Source organism: Aquarana catesbeiana, linkage group LG10 (genome assembly GCF_042186555.1).
Source record: "Aquarana catesbeiana isolate 2022-GZ linkage group LG10, ASM4218655v1, whole genome shotgun sequence".
Lineage (NCBI taxonomy): Eukaryota > Metazoa > Chordata > Amphibia > Anura > Ranidae > Aquarana > Aquarana catesbeiana.
This window is the reverse complement of record NC_133333.1, coordinates 204,901,820-204,923,735: the sequence shown is the minus strand read 5'-3', so window position 1 is coordinate 204,923,735 and position 21,916 is coordinate 204,901,820. Positions and strand designations below refer to the sequence as shown.

Here is a 21,916-nt window from a genome sequence, read left to right as displayed (position 1 = left end):
CAAGAAAGACCCAGGAAGCATATTAACTCTAACCCTCTTGGCTTGGGTAGCGTTAAACTCAACTTGCTTACATGTATATTAAGACCTCTTGGTTTTGGTGCTTCATTTTTGATTTTGTGCTTTCCATTTAAAGTGTTCCTCTAGGACAGAGTTTCTAAACTCAATCCTCAAGTACCCCTAAAGCTTGTGTTTTTAAATCAATGTCAATGGCTTGGTATTTATGACAGTTATTTTATGTATTTATGACAGTTATTTTATGTATTTATGACAGTTATTTTATGTAAGAAAAATTCTCAAAACATGACCTGTTTAGGGTACTTGGGGAGGTAGATTGGGATCCACTGCTGTAGAACCTTCTTTAGTATGCATGAACAGTCTACCTAATTGCTTATGCATTTTAAGACATAAAACTCCACACCCAATCCTTGGGAATGTTTTTTCCACTTGGGACCCAGCACCATTACCTCTCCTCCTTCATCTGGCCATTATGAAGGACCCCCACTCTGTGGGATTGTTATTTTCCTTTATGCCAAATGCAACAGCAAAAGCCCATGGAGGATTGGGGCACACTAAATGCCGAAATGGGACAACAGAATCTATAAGAGGGAGATCTCACTGCTGGAGCCTCCAAAGAGATATAGGAAACCACCATGTTGTTCAGTTCTCGACCACCAGGCCATGGCCTGCTCCCTCCTCTTGGGTCACCAGCCCGTTGCAGACCCCTAATCTACTACAGTGTGTCCCAACTCCGATAATTGCCTACAGTGCCCCTCAACACTCTATACTGCCCCAAGTCTCTCTAAGAGTCCTTAGTCCCCACACCACAGTGCCCCCAACCTCCCATAGTGCCATCCAGTCTCCCATGGTGCCCCACAGCCTGCTGCAGAGCCTCCAGCCCCCAAAAAATACCCAACCTCCAACTATGTCCTACAGTGCATTCCAACCTCCCACAGTGCCTCCTAATCCTTCCACATTGCCTTTCAGCCTCCCATAGTGACTCTGCAAAGCCACCAGCCTCCTGGTGAGACCCCAGCCCCTTCCAGAAACTGCATCCCCTAAAGGGCCACCAAGTCTGCTGCAAAGTCCTAAACTTACCCCCTCCAGAACGCCAGTTCAAGAATAATTACCACTTATACCAATGACTACAGTAAAATCAGACAGATATGCCAAAAATACTGGCACTTATTGACTTCTGAACCCATCATAGGCCCTTTTGTGCCTCCAATGCCTCTAATCACCTACAGACGAGCCACCTCCGTGGGTGATTTGCTGGTTCAGAGTGAATTTAAAGGCCAAGAGGGAGGCGATTCATGTACAAAAGTAGGCACTTTCCAATGTGGATCTTGTTCCTACTGTAAGTACATGGACACAAGGAAAAATATGTATCTACCCAATGGCATGCACTTCGTACCTAGACACTATTCCAACTGCCAGACCACGGGAGCAGTTTACATGCTATTATGCAACTGTAATTGTTTTTATGTGGGTAAAACCCTACAAAAACTATAGCAAAGACTCTACCGCCACATCAGGGCTATGCAAACAGCTGACCCTGATCTCTCGCTAGGAAGGCACGTAGCCCAAGTACATGATGGCATTTGTCCAAAAATATCCGTTCTGGTACTAGATCGCCTACACCCGAACTCTCGTGGTGGAGACTTTAATAAAATTCGTTGGATATCAAGGCTTGATGCGACTATGCCACCCAGCCTCAACGAAACCTTTAATCTGAAACCTTTCCTTCCAGGTTTTGCTACAGGGGGCTATGACAAGGAACTCTAAATGGTCAATCCTATTCATGTTTTTTCCTTTTCTCTCCCCTTTTCTCCTCCCTCTTTCCCCTTTCTTCTTTCCCTTCCACTTCTTTCCCATCCTGCTGTATCTTTTGATCATCCTTGGAGTATTAACTGTATGAAGGATATCCTCAAACAATATGTTATTGCCAAAACAGTATGGTTTACTCAGTATTTAAATGACATTTGTTTCTTTTATTGTTCATACATTATATGTTTAATTGCAATTTCTCTTTCTTTCCTTTTGTTCTTTAGGGAACATCATTATTTTGTACAGATGTGATTCCCACGTCCTGTCAGTCGAGGCTATATCTGCAAATTCCTCCTATACAACATCTATTACAATGTAAACTTCTTTTTATATTAACATTGAGCTGTTTGGGCCTAATACTTTTTCCTTTTGTCCTTGCCGGGATGACTCGTCGGTGCTCCCCGACACGGAAAGGCCTCCGTTTTTGCTTTGTGGGGACAGGGGCATCTGTTACCAGCACGCATGCGCCCGATCTAGCATCCCGTGCCTGCGTAATGGGCTTTCCATCATTGCCCTGTCAGGACGCCTTTTCTCCATGTCGGAGGCCTCCGTCGACGTCTGACGTCATTGCGCTATCCGGCGCGCTGGCGTCGGACGCCGCTCAGGCCGGGGAGCCGCGATTGGCTGGTGCTCTCCATACACAACTGTGCACTCATTTGAGTCCCGAAGTTTCTATCTTCGCCCTTCATCAAAAGCTTATTACCTTCTCCTGGGCCTACACCTTCCCAAACTAAGCGGGATTGGTTGTCCTGCTATACCACCCCCACATTATCAGGTATTTAATCTAGTAAAAACACACACACCATCCTGCTACACAGCTGAGAGGAGTGTTGCTCCCTGCATAGTGACCAGCTTACTGAATGGTTAAAGGTCAGTTATTCATTTATAATTTTTCTTTATGCCTGATTTACACATAACTATTTAGAGAGATCTCTCTCCCATTTCTCTTAGTATATTTATAGTCATATCTAAACGCGCACTGTTTTACAATGCGCAGATATACATAATGTCCCCTGTCTTTCACCATTTTCAGATGTGCGCCATTTATGCCTTTCTGTGGCGGTTCTCGTGAGCCCTGACCTGCTGTCTTGCCTGTTGACATAAGGCTAGCCACAGTCAGAATCAAGGTTCCTCCTTTTTCCACTCAACCATTATTCTATTGGATTCAGTTGTGAGGACTGTCTTTACCTACTGGACCTATGGGCGTGGGAGTCCATCTCATAACATCTTTGTGTACATTACCGTTGCAATAGAGAAATAGATGTCTTGTGAGTACTTTTTTGATTAGCATCTATTTTGATGTTTTTTCTGCCCCTTTTGGAGAATTCAAGCTTTTTATTCGATGTGATCATCTTTTGTATTGTTTATGCAGATGTAAAATACATTTACTTACGCACATATATGCATATATTTTCTCTTTTTTAGAAATACAATAATCAGCTTTTCTGAAACCCCTGAGGAAGGAAGTACACATCATAAAAAGAAATGAGTCATTTTGTGTTTTTCTGAAACATGCAGGGTGTTTTGTTGCAGTTCCACTCTACTCTTTGACCATTTATTGGCCCCCCATTGTGGTTTACTGCAGCACTTTAGCAGTTGTATTCTGACACTAATTGCTCTCATTGTATCTATGTTTTTAGATGTCAGTATGTGTTTTTGTATATTTTGTATTAATAAAATGTTGATAATTTTATTCAAACTCTTTGTACTTTATCTGTACCTACAATTTTTTGATCCTTGTTGATCCACTGCCCGCAATATCCCCTTGGGGCACTCATATTTTTCTGCCCTCCAGAACACCCAGCCATATCCAGAGCCTTCCAGCATATCAATACATACTGTATTTTCCACTCCCAGGCAAGAATTTATTTAGGGGATTAAGGGACTCTTTTTCGTGCTCAATCCAAAACAAAATAAAAGGTTTTAATTGGCTGTTAAAAATATATACAGTATATATTTTCTTGTAGTTGCGTCTACAATGTGTTTTACACTTTTGTGACAGCCATGTCAGAGTCAGATCAAAGCCACCAGCTCATCTTTCATAAAAAAGGCTATCACTCTTATCTGTGTCTAATGCCGTGTACACATGGGCGGACTTTTCGGCATCAAAGGTCCGACGGTTTTTCTGGCGGACTTTCAACGGACTTTTGATGGACTCCGGAAGGACTTTCGAACTAACGGAATTGCCTACACACGATCAACCAAAGTCTGACGGATTTGTACGTGATGACGTACGACCGGACTAAAATAAGGAAGTTGATAGCCAGTAGCCAATAGCTGCCCTAGCGTTGGTTTTCGTCAGTCGGACTAGCATACAGACGAACAAATTTTTCGGCCGGACTCGAGTCCGTCGGAAAGATTTGAAACATGTTTTAAATCTAAAGTCCGTCTGATTTTCGACCGAAAAAGTCCGCTGCATGTCCGATGAAGCCCACACACGGTCGGATTGTCAGACGGATTTGTACCGGAAAAGTCTGCCCGTGTGTACACGGCATTACTCCTTCCACCCGAGACCCCATAATGAACCTTTAAAAGACTTTTATATGGGGTGCATGTCATATTTGATATATGTGGATAACAGAATTCTTTCAAGAGAGGGGAACCTTCTACGCAGCAATCCGTAACACAGCACAACACCGATAATTACATTGTTATAAAAAAAATGGACGCTGGATTTCCTCTGCGGCGACTGAATTAGATATTAAGTGAAACATTATGAATTAGTCATGTCCTCAGATAAGATGTCAGCGGAGCTGATTCCCGAGCTGACCAATTTAATTCCTCCCCAATATTAGCTTTTATTTTTGTAGTGACTGAGTAAAACTAATAGCGGAATCTGGAACAGATACATTTGATGTCCTGGAAGGATAAGGTGTACGCAGTGTCACTGTGGAAACGAGGACGCCAATTAGGACAATGTAAGGCTCAGCCAATCTACAAGAGATTCTGGGGTCATTGGCAGAGGGCAGAACTGCGCTGTGTAAAGGTGGAATAGAACTCAATTAGACAGGATGGCGCGATGCAAATTAACCTGCGGCGTACCATGCCACGGAGGATGCAAATTGTGCATAACAAAACAATTTGAATAAATTGTGCTTGATCGTCTGGGTCTGCTGGCACAAGAATAAAGACCGCTGTCTCTCCGAAGCTATACATTTAGGTGTCCATTTATAAAGCAGTGAAAAATATTCACTGCTCCATTCTCCGGCATTCACAGAGGAGATCGTTCTCCTGTGAGTGCCTGTTTATGAAGAGGTGTAGATCACTTCTCCTTTGTAGGAGTGAAGCCATCTACAAATGCTTCAGTAGAGAACGCCCCCTGATACTGGAATCTCGTGAGACTTAAGGAGATTACAGTACCAGAAATTCACCGAAACACTCCGTTCGCACCTGAGCAATTTTAAGCTTCCCCAGAAATACTTTAATGCTCAACACTAGGATTTCCGTTGTAAACATTGGTGTTCATTCACACCTGCGCTTATTGGTGCTTGAAGCTTAAGCTGGCCATACACCATACAATTTTCTTATTCAATTTTCTTTAGATTTACCTTCAACTATGTAGTATAAGGGCCTGTCTGACTGCATACAAATTGAAAGTGTTTAGGTTTGACCTCATATTATATGCTTTTGGTAAAGCTAAAGGAAAGTTGTACAAGAGAATATAATGTATGGCCAGCCTTAGGGTGATATATGTAGGGGGGTTTAAAGCAAAGTATACATGCATCGAAATTCAGCAGGAAACATCCAAACTTCAGTCCTCTGTTCAGTGGTCCTGCTGGAAAACCAGCATTCGATCAGAGCGTTCAACCAATGGCTGCAGCGCTGATCTGTGCAATCTGACAGCGGGGGAGTCCCGATCCTGTGTCCATTCATAACTGAGGCATAGTAAACTGTGTTTACTATTCTTAAGTTTGTGAAGGAACAGGGAGCTCTGTACAGAGCTATTCCTTTTCTTTCATTCTGTGTAGCTGAAGATGCAGAGATGGAGATTGAAGGTTGTGCATTCAGTCTTCTTTCTTTGTCTGAAAAGTGAGACATCAAGGGTCTGTTTAGAACCCTGGAGTTTCATCAAATCTCCCCAGAAGGGTTGCTTAAAAGAAATTGTGAAAAATAATTAAAACAATGCAATTGTGGGAAAAAACACAAATAAATAAATACATAAAATGGTAAAAAATTATAAAAAAATAAAATAACAAAAATAAAAAATCTACTGACACCGTCCACTGCGCTACTGACACCATCCACTGCTTTACTGCCCCCATTCACCTCTCTACTCACTGACACTGTCCACTGCCCTGCTAACACCAACCTCTGCCTTACTGACACATACACTGCTTTACTGACACTGTCCACTGCCCTACTAACACCAACCTCTGCCTTACTGACACATACACTGCTTTACTGACACTGTCCACTGCCCTACTAACACCAACCTCTGCCTTACTGACACATACACTGCTTTACTGACACCGTCCACTGTCCTACTTGCACCATCCACTGCCCTGCTGACACTATCCCCTGCATTACTGACACCATCCACTGCCCTACTGACACCAACCTCTGCCCTACTGACACTGTCAACTGCCCTACTGATTCCAACCTCTGCCCCACTGGCACCGGCTACTGCCCTACTGACACTATCCCCCACCCTACTGACACCGTCCACTGTCCTACTAACACCAACCTCTGCCTTACTGACACATCCACTTCTTCACTGACACTGTCTACTGCCCCTGGCACCTTCTACTGCCCTATTGACAATGTCCACCACCCTAATGACACTGTCCACTGACCTATTGACACTGTTCACTGCTCTAGACTGACACTGTCCACTTGTAAGGTAGGCAAAGTTTATATTTTTACAGTGACATTTATTATATTTTTCTAAGTTTTCCTTACTATTTAGTTAGGCCTTGTTAGTTAATTTATTTTTCTTTTCAAACAACGCACTGCACCCCGTTGATCTTTGATCTCTTTCATGTTGTTCAGGTAGATCTTCATCTCTCAAAGGTTGCCTATCTCTGCTCCAGGGTATTCAAAAGAATTCGAGCTGTATGTCAAAATGTAGACAGTTTCTCCAAAATCTTTTGAATTACCCCCTCAATATGTAAATAAAGATCTGAAATAACTCTTTAGCCACTTGGAGTATCTTGACGCACAGTGGGAGTATCTTCTTAGCGAGCAGTGGAAGCGGTGGGTGGGAGTGGGAGGGCTCCAGGTCAACTTTGGCATGGGGGCCCACAAGCTCCAACCTACGCCTCTGGTTGTCTGCCTGCTGACACCACCATTGTGCGTGCTTCTGCCACCTGGTGCATGTGGGGCGCATGTGCAGTAGGAGCCACTTTCAGTGCTCTGGCCCTGGGTTGGGTTTACATCTGAACTCCGCGAAATATAAAAAACCTACCCTTGCAGTGGACCCCCCGAACTGCAAGGGTTAAATATTTGTTTGGTCTACGGGTGCAGGACTAAAGCTGGCCAGAGATGGCTCAAAATTCGGTGGGCTCAGCAGGGACCAGACAAACGTTGATCCATCTATGACTTCTCTGGAATGGGAGCAGGCAGACAATCTAATGACTCGAACCAACTTGTTGGAAAACTTTCCTTTGATCAGCGCTGCAGCATTGATCAGTGTATTGACAGTGAAGGAGTCCCCACTGTCAGAATACAATAACACAGGGAGGGGGAATACTCCAGTTACCTTGCTTGTATAGATGTGGCTGGCTGATCGAAACAACTGATCAATGTATGATCAGATCAAAGTGTATTGCTTACCTTATCCCTTGGTGTGGCAGGCTGCAGTGCTGCTTATTTCTACCTGAAGCTTTAGGCTGTGGGCAGTCCCCTGGCATCATTACACACAATGTAGGGCTATTAACCCTGCAGTGTACATGAAGGAGGGGAGCATGTGACCACAGCTGAGAGCACCTTAAAGAGGCAGCAGCACTGGACTGATGGCATGAACTGAGTGAGCCTTCTGGAGCAAGGAGTAAGGTAAGTACTACACCTTCTCCCTGAGCCCTTAGACCAGGGATGTCAAACTCAATCTCATTGTGGGCTGCATCAGTGTTATGGTTGCCCTCAAAAGGCCAGTTGTATCTGTAAGACTAGATGCCCAGAACATTCCACCCCTCCTTACATTACAGTGCACCCCTAGTATCTTGTGCTGCTGCTGGAAAGAAGCTGGGGCAGAGCTAGGAAGAAGAAAGTGCAGGGTCTGGAGGAGGACCAGAGGAGGGCTGGAGTCAGCTGCCTGAGTCTGCTGAATGCTGAGACTGGAGGAGGACTAGATAAGGGGGTACTGCTGCTGCACAGAGGGGGCAGGATCTGTAGGAGGAGTTCTGTCCTCCTCTCTGCTGCCAAAAGCTGAGCCACGGTGGGGGGCGGAGAAGAGGGGGGTCCCCCACAGCTGTACAGAGAGGGCCTGTAGGAGGAGTTCTGTCCTCCTCTCTGCTGCCAACTGTAGAGACAAGGTGGGGGCAGAGATGAAAGGGGTGGGTAGGTGCGAGGCAGTGGCGGCTGGTGGGGGGGGGCAAACCAACAACACCCCTCCTGCACACGGGAGACAGACAGGTAGGCGAGTAGGGGCCCCCCTACCTCATCAATCCATCAATCAGTGCGGAGATCCCGATCTTCATCCTGCCAGCCAGTGAGGAGACTGAGAGCTGAGATGGACAGATGCAGAGGGGGCGCGGGCCAGCACAAGGGACAGCTGCAGCTTAATGATGGGTGTGAGGCAGATCCGGTGGCAGGCAGAGAAGGATCCTGGCTGCTGCTCCTCACTCCGGGGGCCAATGCATCTCCTCCCGGCCAAATAGGAAGTGGGTCCTGAGACCCGGACCCGATTGACCAGGAGTCCCAAGACTCCCGGCCAATCGGGTCTCAGGAGCTGCTTCCTGATTCGCCAGGAGTTTAAGGAAGACAATAGCGAATATTAATTTGCTATTGTCACACACTGGGTGGGCTCAGGGCGCAGTGCTCTGCACCCCGAGCCCGCCCTTTTTTGAAGCCAATTAGAGCCTCAGGCTCTAATCATGTGCTTCAAAAAAAAAAAAAAAGCACATTGGAATCCATGCGTTTGACGCCCTGCATGTAAATCAGGGGGCCAGGCGCATGGATTGGGGGAGTGGCGTCCGTGCTCCCCCTATGGACGGGCCGCCACTGGTGCGGGGGCTACATGAAATAGCCTGGTGGGCCAGATTCGGCCTGCAGGACTTGTGCTTAACACATGTGCTCTAGATTAAATGAGCATTCAACCCTTGCAATGCATGGGGAGCCCAGTGCAAGGTTAGATTTGTCTATGTCTCGAACTTGAAAAAATGTGCTTGTAATGAAGCAATGTAATGTAATACACGCTTCTATTTTATTATCATATCGATTGCAATTGCAATTCAATAAAAAATATCATATTGGCACATGAGTAAATAGACATAACCTTTTTTTTCAATCAATTCAGATTCGATTTGGGTTATTCGATCGGGGCAAAAAATGATTGCTTTTCATCAATTGGCAGCACTGAGATGCTAAGGTCATGAATCCGATCGTATATTGCTGTATCAGTTTAAGAGATTACACAGTGGAAACAGAAATACAATAAATCCCCTATGAATGTTTTTTTCCAACTATTGATTGAAATCCATATCTCTCCCCTTCCCTGGAAGAGACACATTGATCAAATGGGTTGATGACTAAAGATCAATTATTCTGATTGGGAGATTGATCAGAAAAAGCATGTATGACCAACAAAGGGTAGATTGTTCATATAGGAGAAAATCGTTCTGCAGATTTTGATTTTTTTCATCTGACTTTGTCCCTTTTGCTACTGCTGCTGAGTTCTCAGCTAGATTATTTAATAATAACACACAACACACCCGTCCTTCCTGCATCTGTCAGCATCACATCCAGTTTTTCAGGAACAGTCGCGTTTGTATTTTTTTTTCATGCATCTTTTTTCATTATAAGACGCTGTTTCTGTCTCTGGTTGGTCTCTAGTTCAAAAGATCAATCAACCGAGGAGTCGCCATAAGTCAGCCGCGGGTTGTCACCTATCTATGAGTATCACGAGCCGCCATATGCCGACCTTTAAAATATTGAGTCGTCTGACCCGTCAGATGTAGACATACATGATAAAACAGAATGTGTTTGCTTTTTCATTACTAAATTATTATAAAGCACAAACACTGACCCCGGCCTGGATAATACAGTGACGCTGCATTCTGAATACGCAATCATTGGCGTAGGTCATATTTCAATATCAAGGACTGTCTGAGGTCGGCGGGTCAGAATTGTACCACTGTAAAGATGCTTCAAAGGAGTCTTATCAAAAGGGACGGATGCTTCTATGGAAGATTTTTGCATTTCAAAGAGTAACGCAGCGGGCGCGCGTCTTTAAACCGCACACATGCCTTCTGATGGATTAAAATAGCCGTCACATCTGTCCTAATGCCCTCACTTGAAAAGGAGGTTATTAGTTCTGCCAATATTTCCATGAATGACTATTATTATTACCATCTACTAATAATTTTCTTTGCTCCGTCATACCCCGTGGCGCTGTGCTAAATGATACAAGCAGGACTGGGTTATACCAGACTATTTGTGGATATTTAATAATGTCTGAAAAGGATTCACTGATGTTTAGCACAGAGGTCTGCAAACTACATCCAGACCACTACTGGATTTTATACAGCCCCCTGCTAGGTTTGGTGCCGTGTGCACTGCTTGAGGGTTAAAGCGATAGTAAACTTACAGAAAAAAAATATAAAAAACCCTTTCTTCAAGATAAAGCCATAATGTACTAGATGTGCTAGTATGCATTGCATACTAGCACATTATGAAACACTTACCTTGAAACTAAGCCCTCCATGCTGTCACCTCTGCAGAGGCTTCCATCTTCGCGGGCCGCCGCGTCTTGCATGGCCAATCCACGATGATGGCACTCCCACGAGTGCATGCAGGAGTCTCAGCCGTGGCACAGCGCCCTGAAGGAATGGCACGGGTATGCCGTTCTTTCAGAGCGCATGCTCCGGTGGTGTCCCCGGCTGCTGCTCACTAGAACATCTCCTATACGATGCTCGTTTAGGAGATATTCATTTTATCAATAGGTAAGCCTTATTGTAAGCTTATAGTTAAGAAAATCACCGCGTATCAATATGTTTGTGCCAAATCAATACACAGACCAATAAGCACGCACTCATAGTAACAATAATGCAAACTTAAACCAGAGCAACACCTAAAAGGCTTATTTGCCCCCTCCGCTGCCACATTTGAAACCTTTCGGGGGAGAGGGGGGAGCGGGCACCTGGTTTTAACAGGAAACCTGCTTCCACTTCCGGCTGATCTCGCCGCGGCAAAGTCAGCAGGAAGTTTTATTACTAAAAATATGTAGAAGAATACATATCGGCCTAAACTGAAGAAAAAATTTGCTTCTTTTAAAAAAAATTGGGGCTATTTATTGCAGCAAAAAGTTCAAAATATTGTGTTTTTTTTTCAATATTGTCGCTCTTTTTTTGTTTATAGCACAAAAAATAAAAACCGCTCTATTTGTGGGAAAAAAAGGACATCAATTTTATTTGGGTACAGCATCGCATGACCGCGCAATTGTCAGTTAAAGCGATGCAGTGCCGTATCGCAAAAAATGGCCTGGTCATTGAGCAGCCAAAACTTCCGGGCTGAAGGGGTTAAAATTCAGCAGCTACAGTATTAGTATACTGTAGCTGCTGACTTTTTTTTTTTTTTGAAGGAGCCTGGAACTCAGGCAATTGGCTCAGAAAAAGGAATAAAGAGAGGGCTTGTAGCCTAAAACTGACTGTTAAACTGTTTATGTAAAATTAGGGGGAGAAATTTCACTCACATGCGATTGTGCTTGATTATACCGGGCACCCGGTCAGTTCAGCATACAGTATGTGTGTCGGCATTCACTGTGTGTCCAAAGATGCAGCTCAGCTCAGTGCTCTAAGATGGCGTCAGTGGAAGTTGTTGCAGATGATGTAGATAAGCCTCAACGTGTTTCAACCATCAATAGGTCATCATCAGGAAGCGTAAGGGGAACTCTGATAAGGAACCTGATGCAAGGGGGATTCTGATAAGGCCCCCAATGGCAGAGGGGACTCTGATAGAGACCATGATGTAGGGGGAGGCTTACAGAGACCATGATGTAAGGGGGACTCTGATAGGGACCCCAATGTAAGTCGGGGCTCTGATGTAAGTGGAACACTGATAGGAACCCTGATGTAAGAGGGACTCTGATAGGGACCCTAATGTACTGTAAGTGCAGATGCTAATATAAGGGGGACTTTGATGGGGCCCAGATGTAAGGGGGGGACTATAATAGGGACCGTGCTGTAAGAGGGACTTTGATAGGGACCCCAAAGTAAGGAGGGGGGTCTGATGTAAGGGGACCACAGATAGGTGTCAGGGCTGGACTCAGCCCTTCCTTCTCTGAGCTGGCTGCTCAGCTGTCGGCTAATTACCAGCTCCTTTCTCTCCACAGTGACTCAGCTGTTGATGATCTGCTCGTCAGTCCTGGCTACTTAAAGCCGTCCAGCTCACTTCATCTCTGCCTTCGCCTTTGGTCACATCTCAGAGGCTTTCTCCTGCGTTCCTGTTGAAGACTTGCTCGGCTGACATCCCTTCTGGCTCCTGATCCTGCTTGCTGTACTACTACATTGATCTCTGGATCTCTGACATTGGCATTGGCTGACCACCCGATCTGGTTACTGAACTCTGTTATGTATTGACTACGCTTACTCTGTTTACCTTTTTATTATTATTAAACAAGTGTGATTAACTGTACTTCTGTCTCGGTCTGATTTATGGCTTCTGACAGTAGGCGAAGGCCATGAATTCAGAAGATGCAATCAGTCCACTTGTTGGTAATATTTTTTCCAGATTGGATGACCAGGATCACCGCATGGATCAGTTTGCCTTGGCGTTACAAATGCTCCCGAGTCGCACGGCTCACCTGGAATCTTCCACTATGGCTGCTCTGGTACACCCTGTGTTGCAGGCCGTCCCTGTTGCTGCTCCAGTCTCTGTGCAGGCACCCACCTCGAGTATTACCTCTATAAGAGGCATGTCTGGTTCCGCTCCGCTTCCCCAGCGATTTGGGGGTGATGCAGTTCAATGCAAAGGGTTTCTAAACCAGGTTGAGATATACTTTGAGATGCTGCCCCAGGCGTTTCCCAGGAGCAAAGTAGGTTTTGTGATATCTTTGATTTCTGAGAGAGCCTTGGCCTGGGCAAACCCTCTATTAGAGACACAAAAACCTGTGGTCCTGAGTTACCCTGAATTTGTGGCTTCCTTCAAAAGGGTATTTGACGTTCCCGCACGCTCCGCTTCTGCTGCCAAGAGCTTCATGTCCATCAAACAGAGTACGAGAACTGTTGCAGATTACGCAATTGAATTCCGTACTCTGGCAGCAGAGGTTGCTTGAAACAATGAGGCCCTCGTGGCTGCCTTCTCTCATGGTCTCTCGGATACCATCAAGGATGAGATTGCAGCCCGAGATATACCCACTGAGCTGGGGAGGTTGATCACATTTGCCATCCTCATTGACTCCAGACTCAGAGTAAGACTCTCTTTTAAGGAGCGCTGGCGCAAGCCTCCTGCACATTTGTCTCCGAGCTTTGCAGTCTCACCCTTGCCTCCCTCACCTCCCATGCCTTCTGGTACCGAGTCGGTCTGTGAAGATGAACCCATGCACTTGGGCTTCACGCGTCTCTCTGTGGATGAGAGAGCCCTTAGGAGGAGGGAGAGATTGTACCTTTATTGTGGCCAGACTGGTCACTTTTTGAAGTCTTGTCCTACCCGTCCAGGGAATGCCCGAACCTTGAGGTCCTGTCACGGACAGACCTTAGGTGGCGTTGTTTCATCTCCAGTTTCCCAGAAGGATAAGCTGAGTCATCCGTCGAGATACAGGCTCTAATCGACTCTGGGGCTGCAGGCCTGTCCATTGATACTGCCTTTGTATCGAAGCACTCGATTCCGCTGCAGCTGCGTGACCCTCCACTTGCCATTGAGGCTCTTGACAGGAGACCTCTACAGCCTGCCCATGTGACTCATGAGACTGTTACATTGTCCATGGCCGTAGGGGCCCTTCACCGTGATAATCCAATTCCAAGTTATTTCCTCACCTAAGTTTCCACTTGTTATTCGTTATCCTTGGTTACAGAGGCACAACCCTTCTTTTCATTGGCTCCGTGCTGAGGTTCTGTCCTGGTCGCCACAGTGCAGTGAGAGATGCTTCCAGAAGGTAGCCAAAGTGGAGGAATACCGCAACTTTAGCGATGTCTTTGACAAAGGTACTTTGCCTCCACACCGTTCGTATGATTGCACAATTGATTTCAACCTGGTGTCATACCCCCTCGTGGCCGGGTTTACCCTTTGTCGGTCTTGGAGGATAAGGCCATGGAGGAGTATGTTGCAGATGCACTTTCTCGAGGTTTCATCTGCAAATCCTCTTCTCCTGCTGGTGCTGGTTTCTTTTTTGTGAAGAAGAAGAGCAGTGAGCTGAGACCTTGTATCGATTATAGGGTTCTCAATCGTTTCACGATTAAGAATGCCTATCCCATTTAATTGATTACGGAGTTATTTGACCGCCTCAAGGGAGCAACAGTTTCCCAAAGCTTCATTTGAGAGGGGCATACAATCTCGTCAGGATTAAGGAGGGCAACGAGTGGAAAACTGCGTTTAATACCATATCAGTTCATTATGAGTATCTCGTAATGCCTTTTGGCCTTTGTAACGCTTTGGCAGTTTTCCAGGTGTTCATTAACGATGTCCTCAGAGATTTGTTGCAGTTATGTGTGGTGGTTTATCTCGACGATATCCTCGTATTTTCCAAGTCCCTGGAGAGCCACCACACAGATGTCTGTCGTGTGCTTCAGAGACTAAGAGAGAACACTCTCTATTGTAAATTTGAAAAGTGCGAATTCCATTGTGAACAGGTTAAATTCCTGGGCTATGTCATTTCCACTGCTTTTTTTTTGATGGACCCAGAGAAACTTTCAGCGGTCCTACAGTGGCCTCGACCCGTGGGTTTACATCCTCTGCAGCGTTTTCTTGGCTTTGCCAACTATTATCGGAGTTTATTCGTAACTTCTCATCTCTGGTCAAGCCCCTGACTGATATGACCAGGAAAGACGAGAACCAATTGAGTTGGTCTCCGGAGTCCATTAAGGCCTTTGAGAGTCTCAAGGCTGCCTTTGTTTCTGCTCCTGTGTTGGCACACCCTGGTCCTACGTTGTCTTTTATTCTAGTAGTTGATGCTTCTGAGACTGGAGTTGGCGCCCTTCTGTCTCAACGTCCTAACTCTGAGTGCGCTATGCAACCATGTGGCTACTTTTCCAAGAAAATGTCACCGGCAGAGTGCAATTACGAGATTGGTGAAAGAGAGCTGTTGGCGATCATTTTAGCCCTGAAAGAATGGAGACATCTCCTTGAAGGTACCACTGTGCTGGTTCTCATTCTTATTGACCATAAGAATCTCACATTCTTGTCTGAGGCTAAGTGCCTCTCTCCCCGAAGGGTGCAATGGGCTCTTTTCTTGTCGCGTTTTAATTACATTGTCTCATTCTTACCCAGTACTAAGAATGTAAGGGCTGACGCCTTGTCTCAACAATTTTCCTCCACTTCCAAAATGGAGTCGGTTCAGGTTCCTGTGATTCCTCCTGATCGTATTCTGGCTACAGTTCGCACCAGTCTTACTTCTCCTTTGGGTGACAAAATTCTTGCTGCTCAGGTCAATGCTCCTCCTGAGAAACCTTGTGACCGCTGCTTTGTTCCCAAGAGTCTCCGTACTGCTGTGCTCCAGACTTACCATTCTTCCAAGGTTGCTGGCCACCCTGGGCAGAATCAACTCTTTTGGGCCATTTCCCAACCATTCTGGTGGACTAGTCTATGTGCTGATGTAACCGCCTTCATAGCTGCCTGTTCCGTGTGTGCTCAGAGTAAGACTCAGCGACATCTTCCAGTGGGCCTCCTACAATCCATACCCAATGGAGAGAGGCCTTGGACCCACCTGACTATGGATTTCATTGTGAAGTTATCCAACTCCCACGGCAACACAGTAATCCTTATGGTGGTTGACCGGTTCTCGAAAATGTTGCATTGTATTCCACTCAAGAAGTTGCCTACTTCTAAGGAACTGGTATCTATTTTTGCTCGATAGATCTTCCACTTACATGGGCTACCCAGGGTGATTGTCTCAGACAGGGGGAGTCAGTTTGTGTCCCGGTTCTGGTGAGCCTTTTGTGCACAGTTTGGTATTCAGCTTGCTTTCTCCTCTGCACATCACCCGCAGTCTAATGGGGCAGCAGAACGAGCCAATCAGTCCTTGGAGCAATTCCTACGTTGCTATATTTCTGACCATCATAACAACTGGTCAGACCTCTTACCGTGGGTGGAGTTTGCTCACAATAGTGCCTTGAATTCAGCTTCCCGTTTGTCCCCGTTTATGGCAAACTATGGTTTCCAACCTCCCGTGTTGCCTGCTTCGTTTGTTCCGCAGAGTATTCCTGCGTTAGAGGAGCATCTCCATGGCCTTCGTTCCACTTGGGCACAAGTCCGGGAGGCTTTGCGACATACTAATGATAAGTACAGACTCCATGCTGACCGCAGACGCCTGCCTGCGCCTTCCTACCAGGTTGGGGACAGAGTCTGGCTGTCGTCTCACAACCTCCAACTTCGTGTTCCTTCTTTGAAGTTCGCACCTCAGTTTATTGGGCCTTTTCCGTATCCTTCGCAGGATTAACCCAGTGGCTTTCGCGTTGGACCTTCCTCCTAGTATGCACATCTCTAATGTGTTTCATGTCTCCTTATTGAAACCTTTGGTCTGCAACCACTTTACTACCTTGGTACCATGTCCTCACCCTATACAAGTTGAGAACCATGAGGAGTATGAAGTACAATCCATTGTTGACTCCCGTAGGTTCCATGGGCGCATACAGTACCTGGTGCATTAGAAGGGGTATGGTCCGGAGGAACGCTCCTGGGTTTCATCCTCAGACGTACATGCCCCTGTCCTCCTCCGTGATTTCCTTAGACGTTTTCCCCTCAAGCACGGTGGTTCTCCGAGGGGGAGGGGTCATTGAGGAGGGGTACTGTCAGGGCTGGGCTCAGCCCTTCCTTCTCTGAGCTGGCCGCTCAGCTGTCGGCTAATTGCCAGCTCTTTTCTCTCCACAGTGACTCAGCTGTTGATGATCTGCTCGTCAGTCCTGGCTACCTTAAGTCGTCCAGCTCACTTCATCTCTGCCTTCGCCTTTGGTCACATCTCAGAGACTTTCTCCTGCGTTCCTGTTGAAGACTTGCTTGGCTGACGTCCCTTCTGGCTCCTGATCCTGCTTGCTGTACTACTACGTTGATCTCTGGCTCTCTGACATTGGCATTGGCTGACTACCCGATCTGGTTACTGAACTCTGGTTATGTATTGACTACGCTTACTCTGTTTACCTTTTTATTATTATTAAACAAGTGTGATTAACTGTACTTCTGTTTCGGTCTGATTCATGGTTTCTGACAATAGGATCCTTGATATAAGAGGGAATCTGCTAGAGACCTTAATGTGAGGGAGACTCTGATAAGGACCCATAATAAGGGGGGACCCTGATGCAAGGGTGACCACTGATGTAGGGGGGACCCTGATGTAAGCAGGACTCTGATAAGAATTCCAATGTAAGGATGGATTCTGATGTAACTGGGACTCTGATAGGAACCCAGATGTAAGGGGGACTCTGATTAGGGCCCTGGTGTAAGAGGGACTCTGGTGGGGATTTCTTTTCCAGCCTCGGATATTTGTAGCCTAATAAAAGAATGCTCAAAACTGTTAAGGTAAAAAAAATGTTTTTTCAAAACTACCATAACCCTTAACCTTAACCTTTTGTTGACCACCTAATGCATATGTGCAACCTTAGTGCCCATGTGCCGCACATGTATGTGCGTGGTGCACCACTGTTCTGTGCTAAGAGTGCGCTCCCAGCACACTGACTGAGCTGTCAATATCTGACAGCTATCTACTATCTATCTTATATCTGCAGGATCTATCTTCTATCTATCTATCTATCTATCTATCTATCTATCTATCTATCTATCTATCTATCTATCTATCTATCTATCCATCTATCTATCTATGCAGGATCTATCTTCTTTTTAGCTATCTAGCTTGTACCCTATTATTATATATGAAGTGATGTGAATGTGCAATGCCAACATCCCTTTGAATACATACAGTAGGGCAGTGGGACTTTTAAGGCATGCCAACTAATATACACCATTAATCCTTAAAAATCCATCACATGTATTAGGAACATATAAACATACAAGCATTGTATTGTAGAATACAATTACTGGCTGAAGTTATATTTTAATCATCTCAACATTTTACCCCATTTTTGCATAACAATAGAACAATATTTCCACATAGTTTACACCAAACAGTAAGTTTTGTATGGGAATATCCCAAAATGTTTTACAATCTTTTCTTCCTCAGGGACTAAAGGTAGGTGAGGGTGAATGATGGGTAATACTTATCAGCCAAAAAATGCATTGAAATCACATTCCCATTGGTGTGGGTAGTGCTTATACCGCAGCAGTCAGACAGAAGCCAGATACCCCACAAGGACCCCAGAGGAGCACAAACATGGATGGGTCACTTAGCATGAAATGGCATCCACCTGCATCGCCTGGGGACTAGATTTGCCCCCCCCCCCCCCCACAAAAAGGGACACATCCCTGGACTGGAGGAGTCCCACTGGAGATTGAGAAGAGACGGTTGGGGAGTGCTGCTAAGTCAGAGATGCTGCTTGTTGCCAGAATTCACAAGTTTTCAGCCAGTGTGCACCCAGCTTAAAGGATAAGTTCACCTTTAAAAAAAAAGATAATAAATGCACATCTTTTTGCATTGCACCCACGATCAGTAGATTGTGGGTGCTATGTAGGGCTCTTACAGACTCTGTAAAAGCTGTGTGCTCACACCTCGTACGAGCAATTAGTTTCACACTGACAGGAACTTTCATTGAACTACCACAGCGCTCAACAGCGTTTAATGAGAACTAAAACCTGACAGCTGCAAAGACTGTTGGTAGTTGTTTTTTCCCATTCACAGAGCACTGTGAATGAGTGATGCAGCCGTTACACCCCCTACTGTGGAACCGTAAATTGACTTTAGTGCTTCAATGCAGGACTCTGAGCCCCAACGTCTAATACCACAGTGGCCAGTGGGAGAGGTTTTGGAGAGACTCTAGGACCTTCTAATCTCTAGATGAGTATCTGCAAAGCTGGTAGAGATTTCCTCAAAAAGACTTTCACCTGTCATTGCAAAGAAAGGTGGTTCTACAAAGTATTGACTGGGGGGGGGGGGCTGAATACAAATGCACATCACACTTTTCACATATTTATTTGTAAAAAAAAAATTGAAAACCATTTATAATTTTCCTTCCACTTCACAATTATGTGTCACTTTGTGTTGGTCTATCACACAGTGGCAATGCGTCCATAAGGGCACATGGGCGCCACACCCTCTCTCCTGCCACCCTCTAGCACCAATAGAAGATTGATGCAATGCATGAATCTATCTATGGCCGCCGCTGCCACCTCCTATTCAGGCGCCCAGCCCCTTTTTGGGTGCCGGGCGCCTGAATTACAGCAGTGGGGGGTGTTTTTGAATCACTTGATTAGAGTGATAGGTTCTAATAAGCGTCAAAAAAGGTGACCTGTGAGCACCATGCGGGGCGCTCGCAGGCCACTCAGCTGTATTAGAAAAGCAAATGAATATTCGCTTTCCTAACACTAAACCACCTCTCCGCCAATCAGGTGCTCGGATCTGTTACCTGATTGGCTGGAACGACAGGCGCTGTGATTGGACGCCTATCAAGTGTCCAATCATAGCAGAGGACAGGAAGAGAGGACGGGAGAAGATATCAAGGAGCATCGAGGAGCTGGCAGCATTTGATATGGCACACTGGCAGCATTTGATATGGCACAGTGGCAGCATTACATGGGGCACAGTGGCAGCATTTGATGGAGCACAGTGGGAGCATTTGATATGGCACAGTGGCTGCATTTGATGGGCACAGTGGCTGCATTTGATGGCACAGTGGCTGTGTTTGATGGTACAGTGGCGGCAATTGATGGGCACAGTGGTTGCGTTTGATGACACAGTGATGGCATTTGATGGGCACAGTGGCTGCGATTAAGGGCACAGCAGCTGCATTTGATAGGCACAATGGCTGCATTTGATGGCACAGTGGCTGCATTTGATGGCACAGTGGCTGTGTTTAATGGCACAGTGGCTGCGATTGATGGTACAGTAAGGCTGTTTGCACTCCCCCAACAATTTTGAGCACCAGCCGCAACTGCTATCACATAAAATCCCAATAAAATACATTTACGCTTTTGGTTGTAACATGACAAAATGTGGAAAATTTGAAGCGGTATGAATACTTTTTCAAGGCTATCTATCTATCTATCTATCTATCTATCTATCTATCTATCTATCTATCTATCTATCTATCTATGTTATATCTGCATTATCCATTATCTATATTTCTCTTTATTTCATATCTATCTGTAGGCAGGTTGAAACAGTTAGGTGCTGTCCCGGCCAGGAGGGTGAGAATTTATTTCATGCCTGGTTTCTTGGTCTTTTTTGACAGGCTTATGTTTGGCCCATTTGTCCTGTGTGATATAAATTGGGACAGTAGTCCAGGCTCGAGGGGTTTCTTAGGGAAAGAGATGAGTGAGGTCAGAGAGTCCATGCGCAGCTGCGGGTTGTGAGACCGGAAGGGATTGAGATGGAAGATGAGACCCTTAATAGTAGAAGGATGTTGTATACTACTGCCCACATGTATAGACTTTTATTTTGAGGTTCACCATGAAGACACCAGCACTTGATTATGCCTCCAGAGGACTTACACTTATGTGAGAGAGCCTCTGAAGGACTACAATTACTGGAATGCACTTTTGCAGTTATGCCAGGGAAGCACTCAGCCTGTAGGGATAGTTAGGGAACTAGGGGTGAATACTGTCTTTATCCGTTGGACTGTGAATTTTGCACTTTTTGTAAGTAAAGTATTGAAACATTGTCTGAGCTTGGTCTGAAGTAATCAAAGAGGTGTATTACAATACAATTACAATTACACACAATTAACCAGTGGGTCATAGCACATGGGAATATGAAGACATCGGTGTGGAATGGAGTAATGTGAACACAGAAGTGGTTACCTAGAGTAACCGAAGTGTAAAAAGCAGCCTGTCGATACAGTGTACCTGTTAAAGGGTGGCAGAGCACCTAGCAGCAAGGGAGATGTTGTGGGCACTCTTCCAGCCAATGGTCTGTCTCTCATGGCAAAGGGAGCGGATTGTATCACAGAGGTTCCCCATCCTGTACAGAGGTAAGGAGGTTCAATAGTTAAGTTGAGTCTGGAGCCTGAGCAGAAATCATGGCGGGGCTGACTCTGCTAATTGGGAGTAGTAGTGGAAAAAGCTGAAGGTGGCTTTTGACATTGGCTCTCTCCAAAATGTCCCAGGCCATTGGTGAAAAAAAGGTAAAGATACCCCAAGTGTGTGTAAAGTGCCTAACGTAGCCCAGAAGAACCCAGGTGGGGTAGGCCTTCCATGTGAGCCTGTAGGTAGTGCCCAACGAGTTAATGGGAAAATATGGAGGATATAACAAACAACCACACTATGGTACCACCTGCCCACATATCTATATATCTATCTATTTATCTATGTTATATCTGCAGTATCCAGTGTCTATCTATTTATTTCATATCTATCTATCTATCTATCTATCTATCTATCTATCTATCTATCTATCTATCTATCTATCTTTTTCCTATCTATCTATCTATCTATCTATCTATCTATCTATCTATCTATCTATCTATCTATCTATCTATCTATCTATCTATCTACCTACATGTGGCCAGTATGAAATGTTTGTGTTCTGTGTATGAATATTGGCTGAAAGGTTTGTTCTGAGATTTGGCTGATCACACAATGAAATGAATCACTCTGTTACAGTCCAGGAGTTCTGGAAATCATGCCCAGACAAAATTCATGGAAGTGCCGCACATGAACTTTGCTGTGTGTTGTTGGTCAT

General features: G+C 45.4%; 1 long non-coding RNA gene across 1 annotated transcript in view; it reads right to left on the bottom strand.

Annotated features, from left to right (window-relative positions):
- Window positions 1-21,916, bottom strand: part of LOC141110106 (uncharacterized) — a 45,045-nt gene that overhangs the window by 21,564 nt on the left and 1,565 nt on the right. The window lies entirely within an intron of this gene.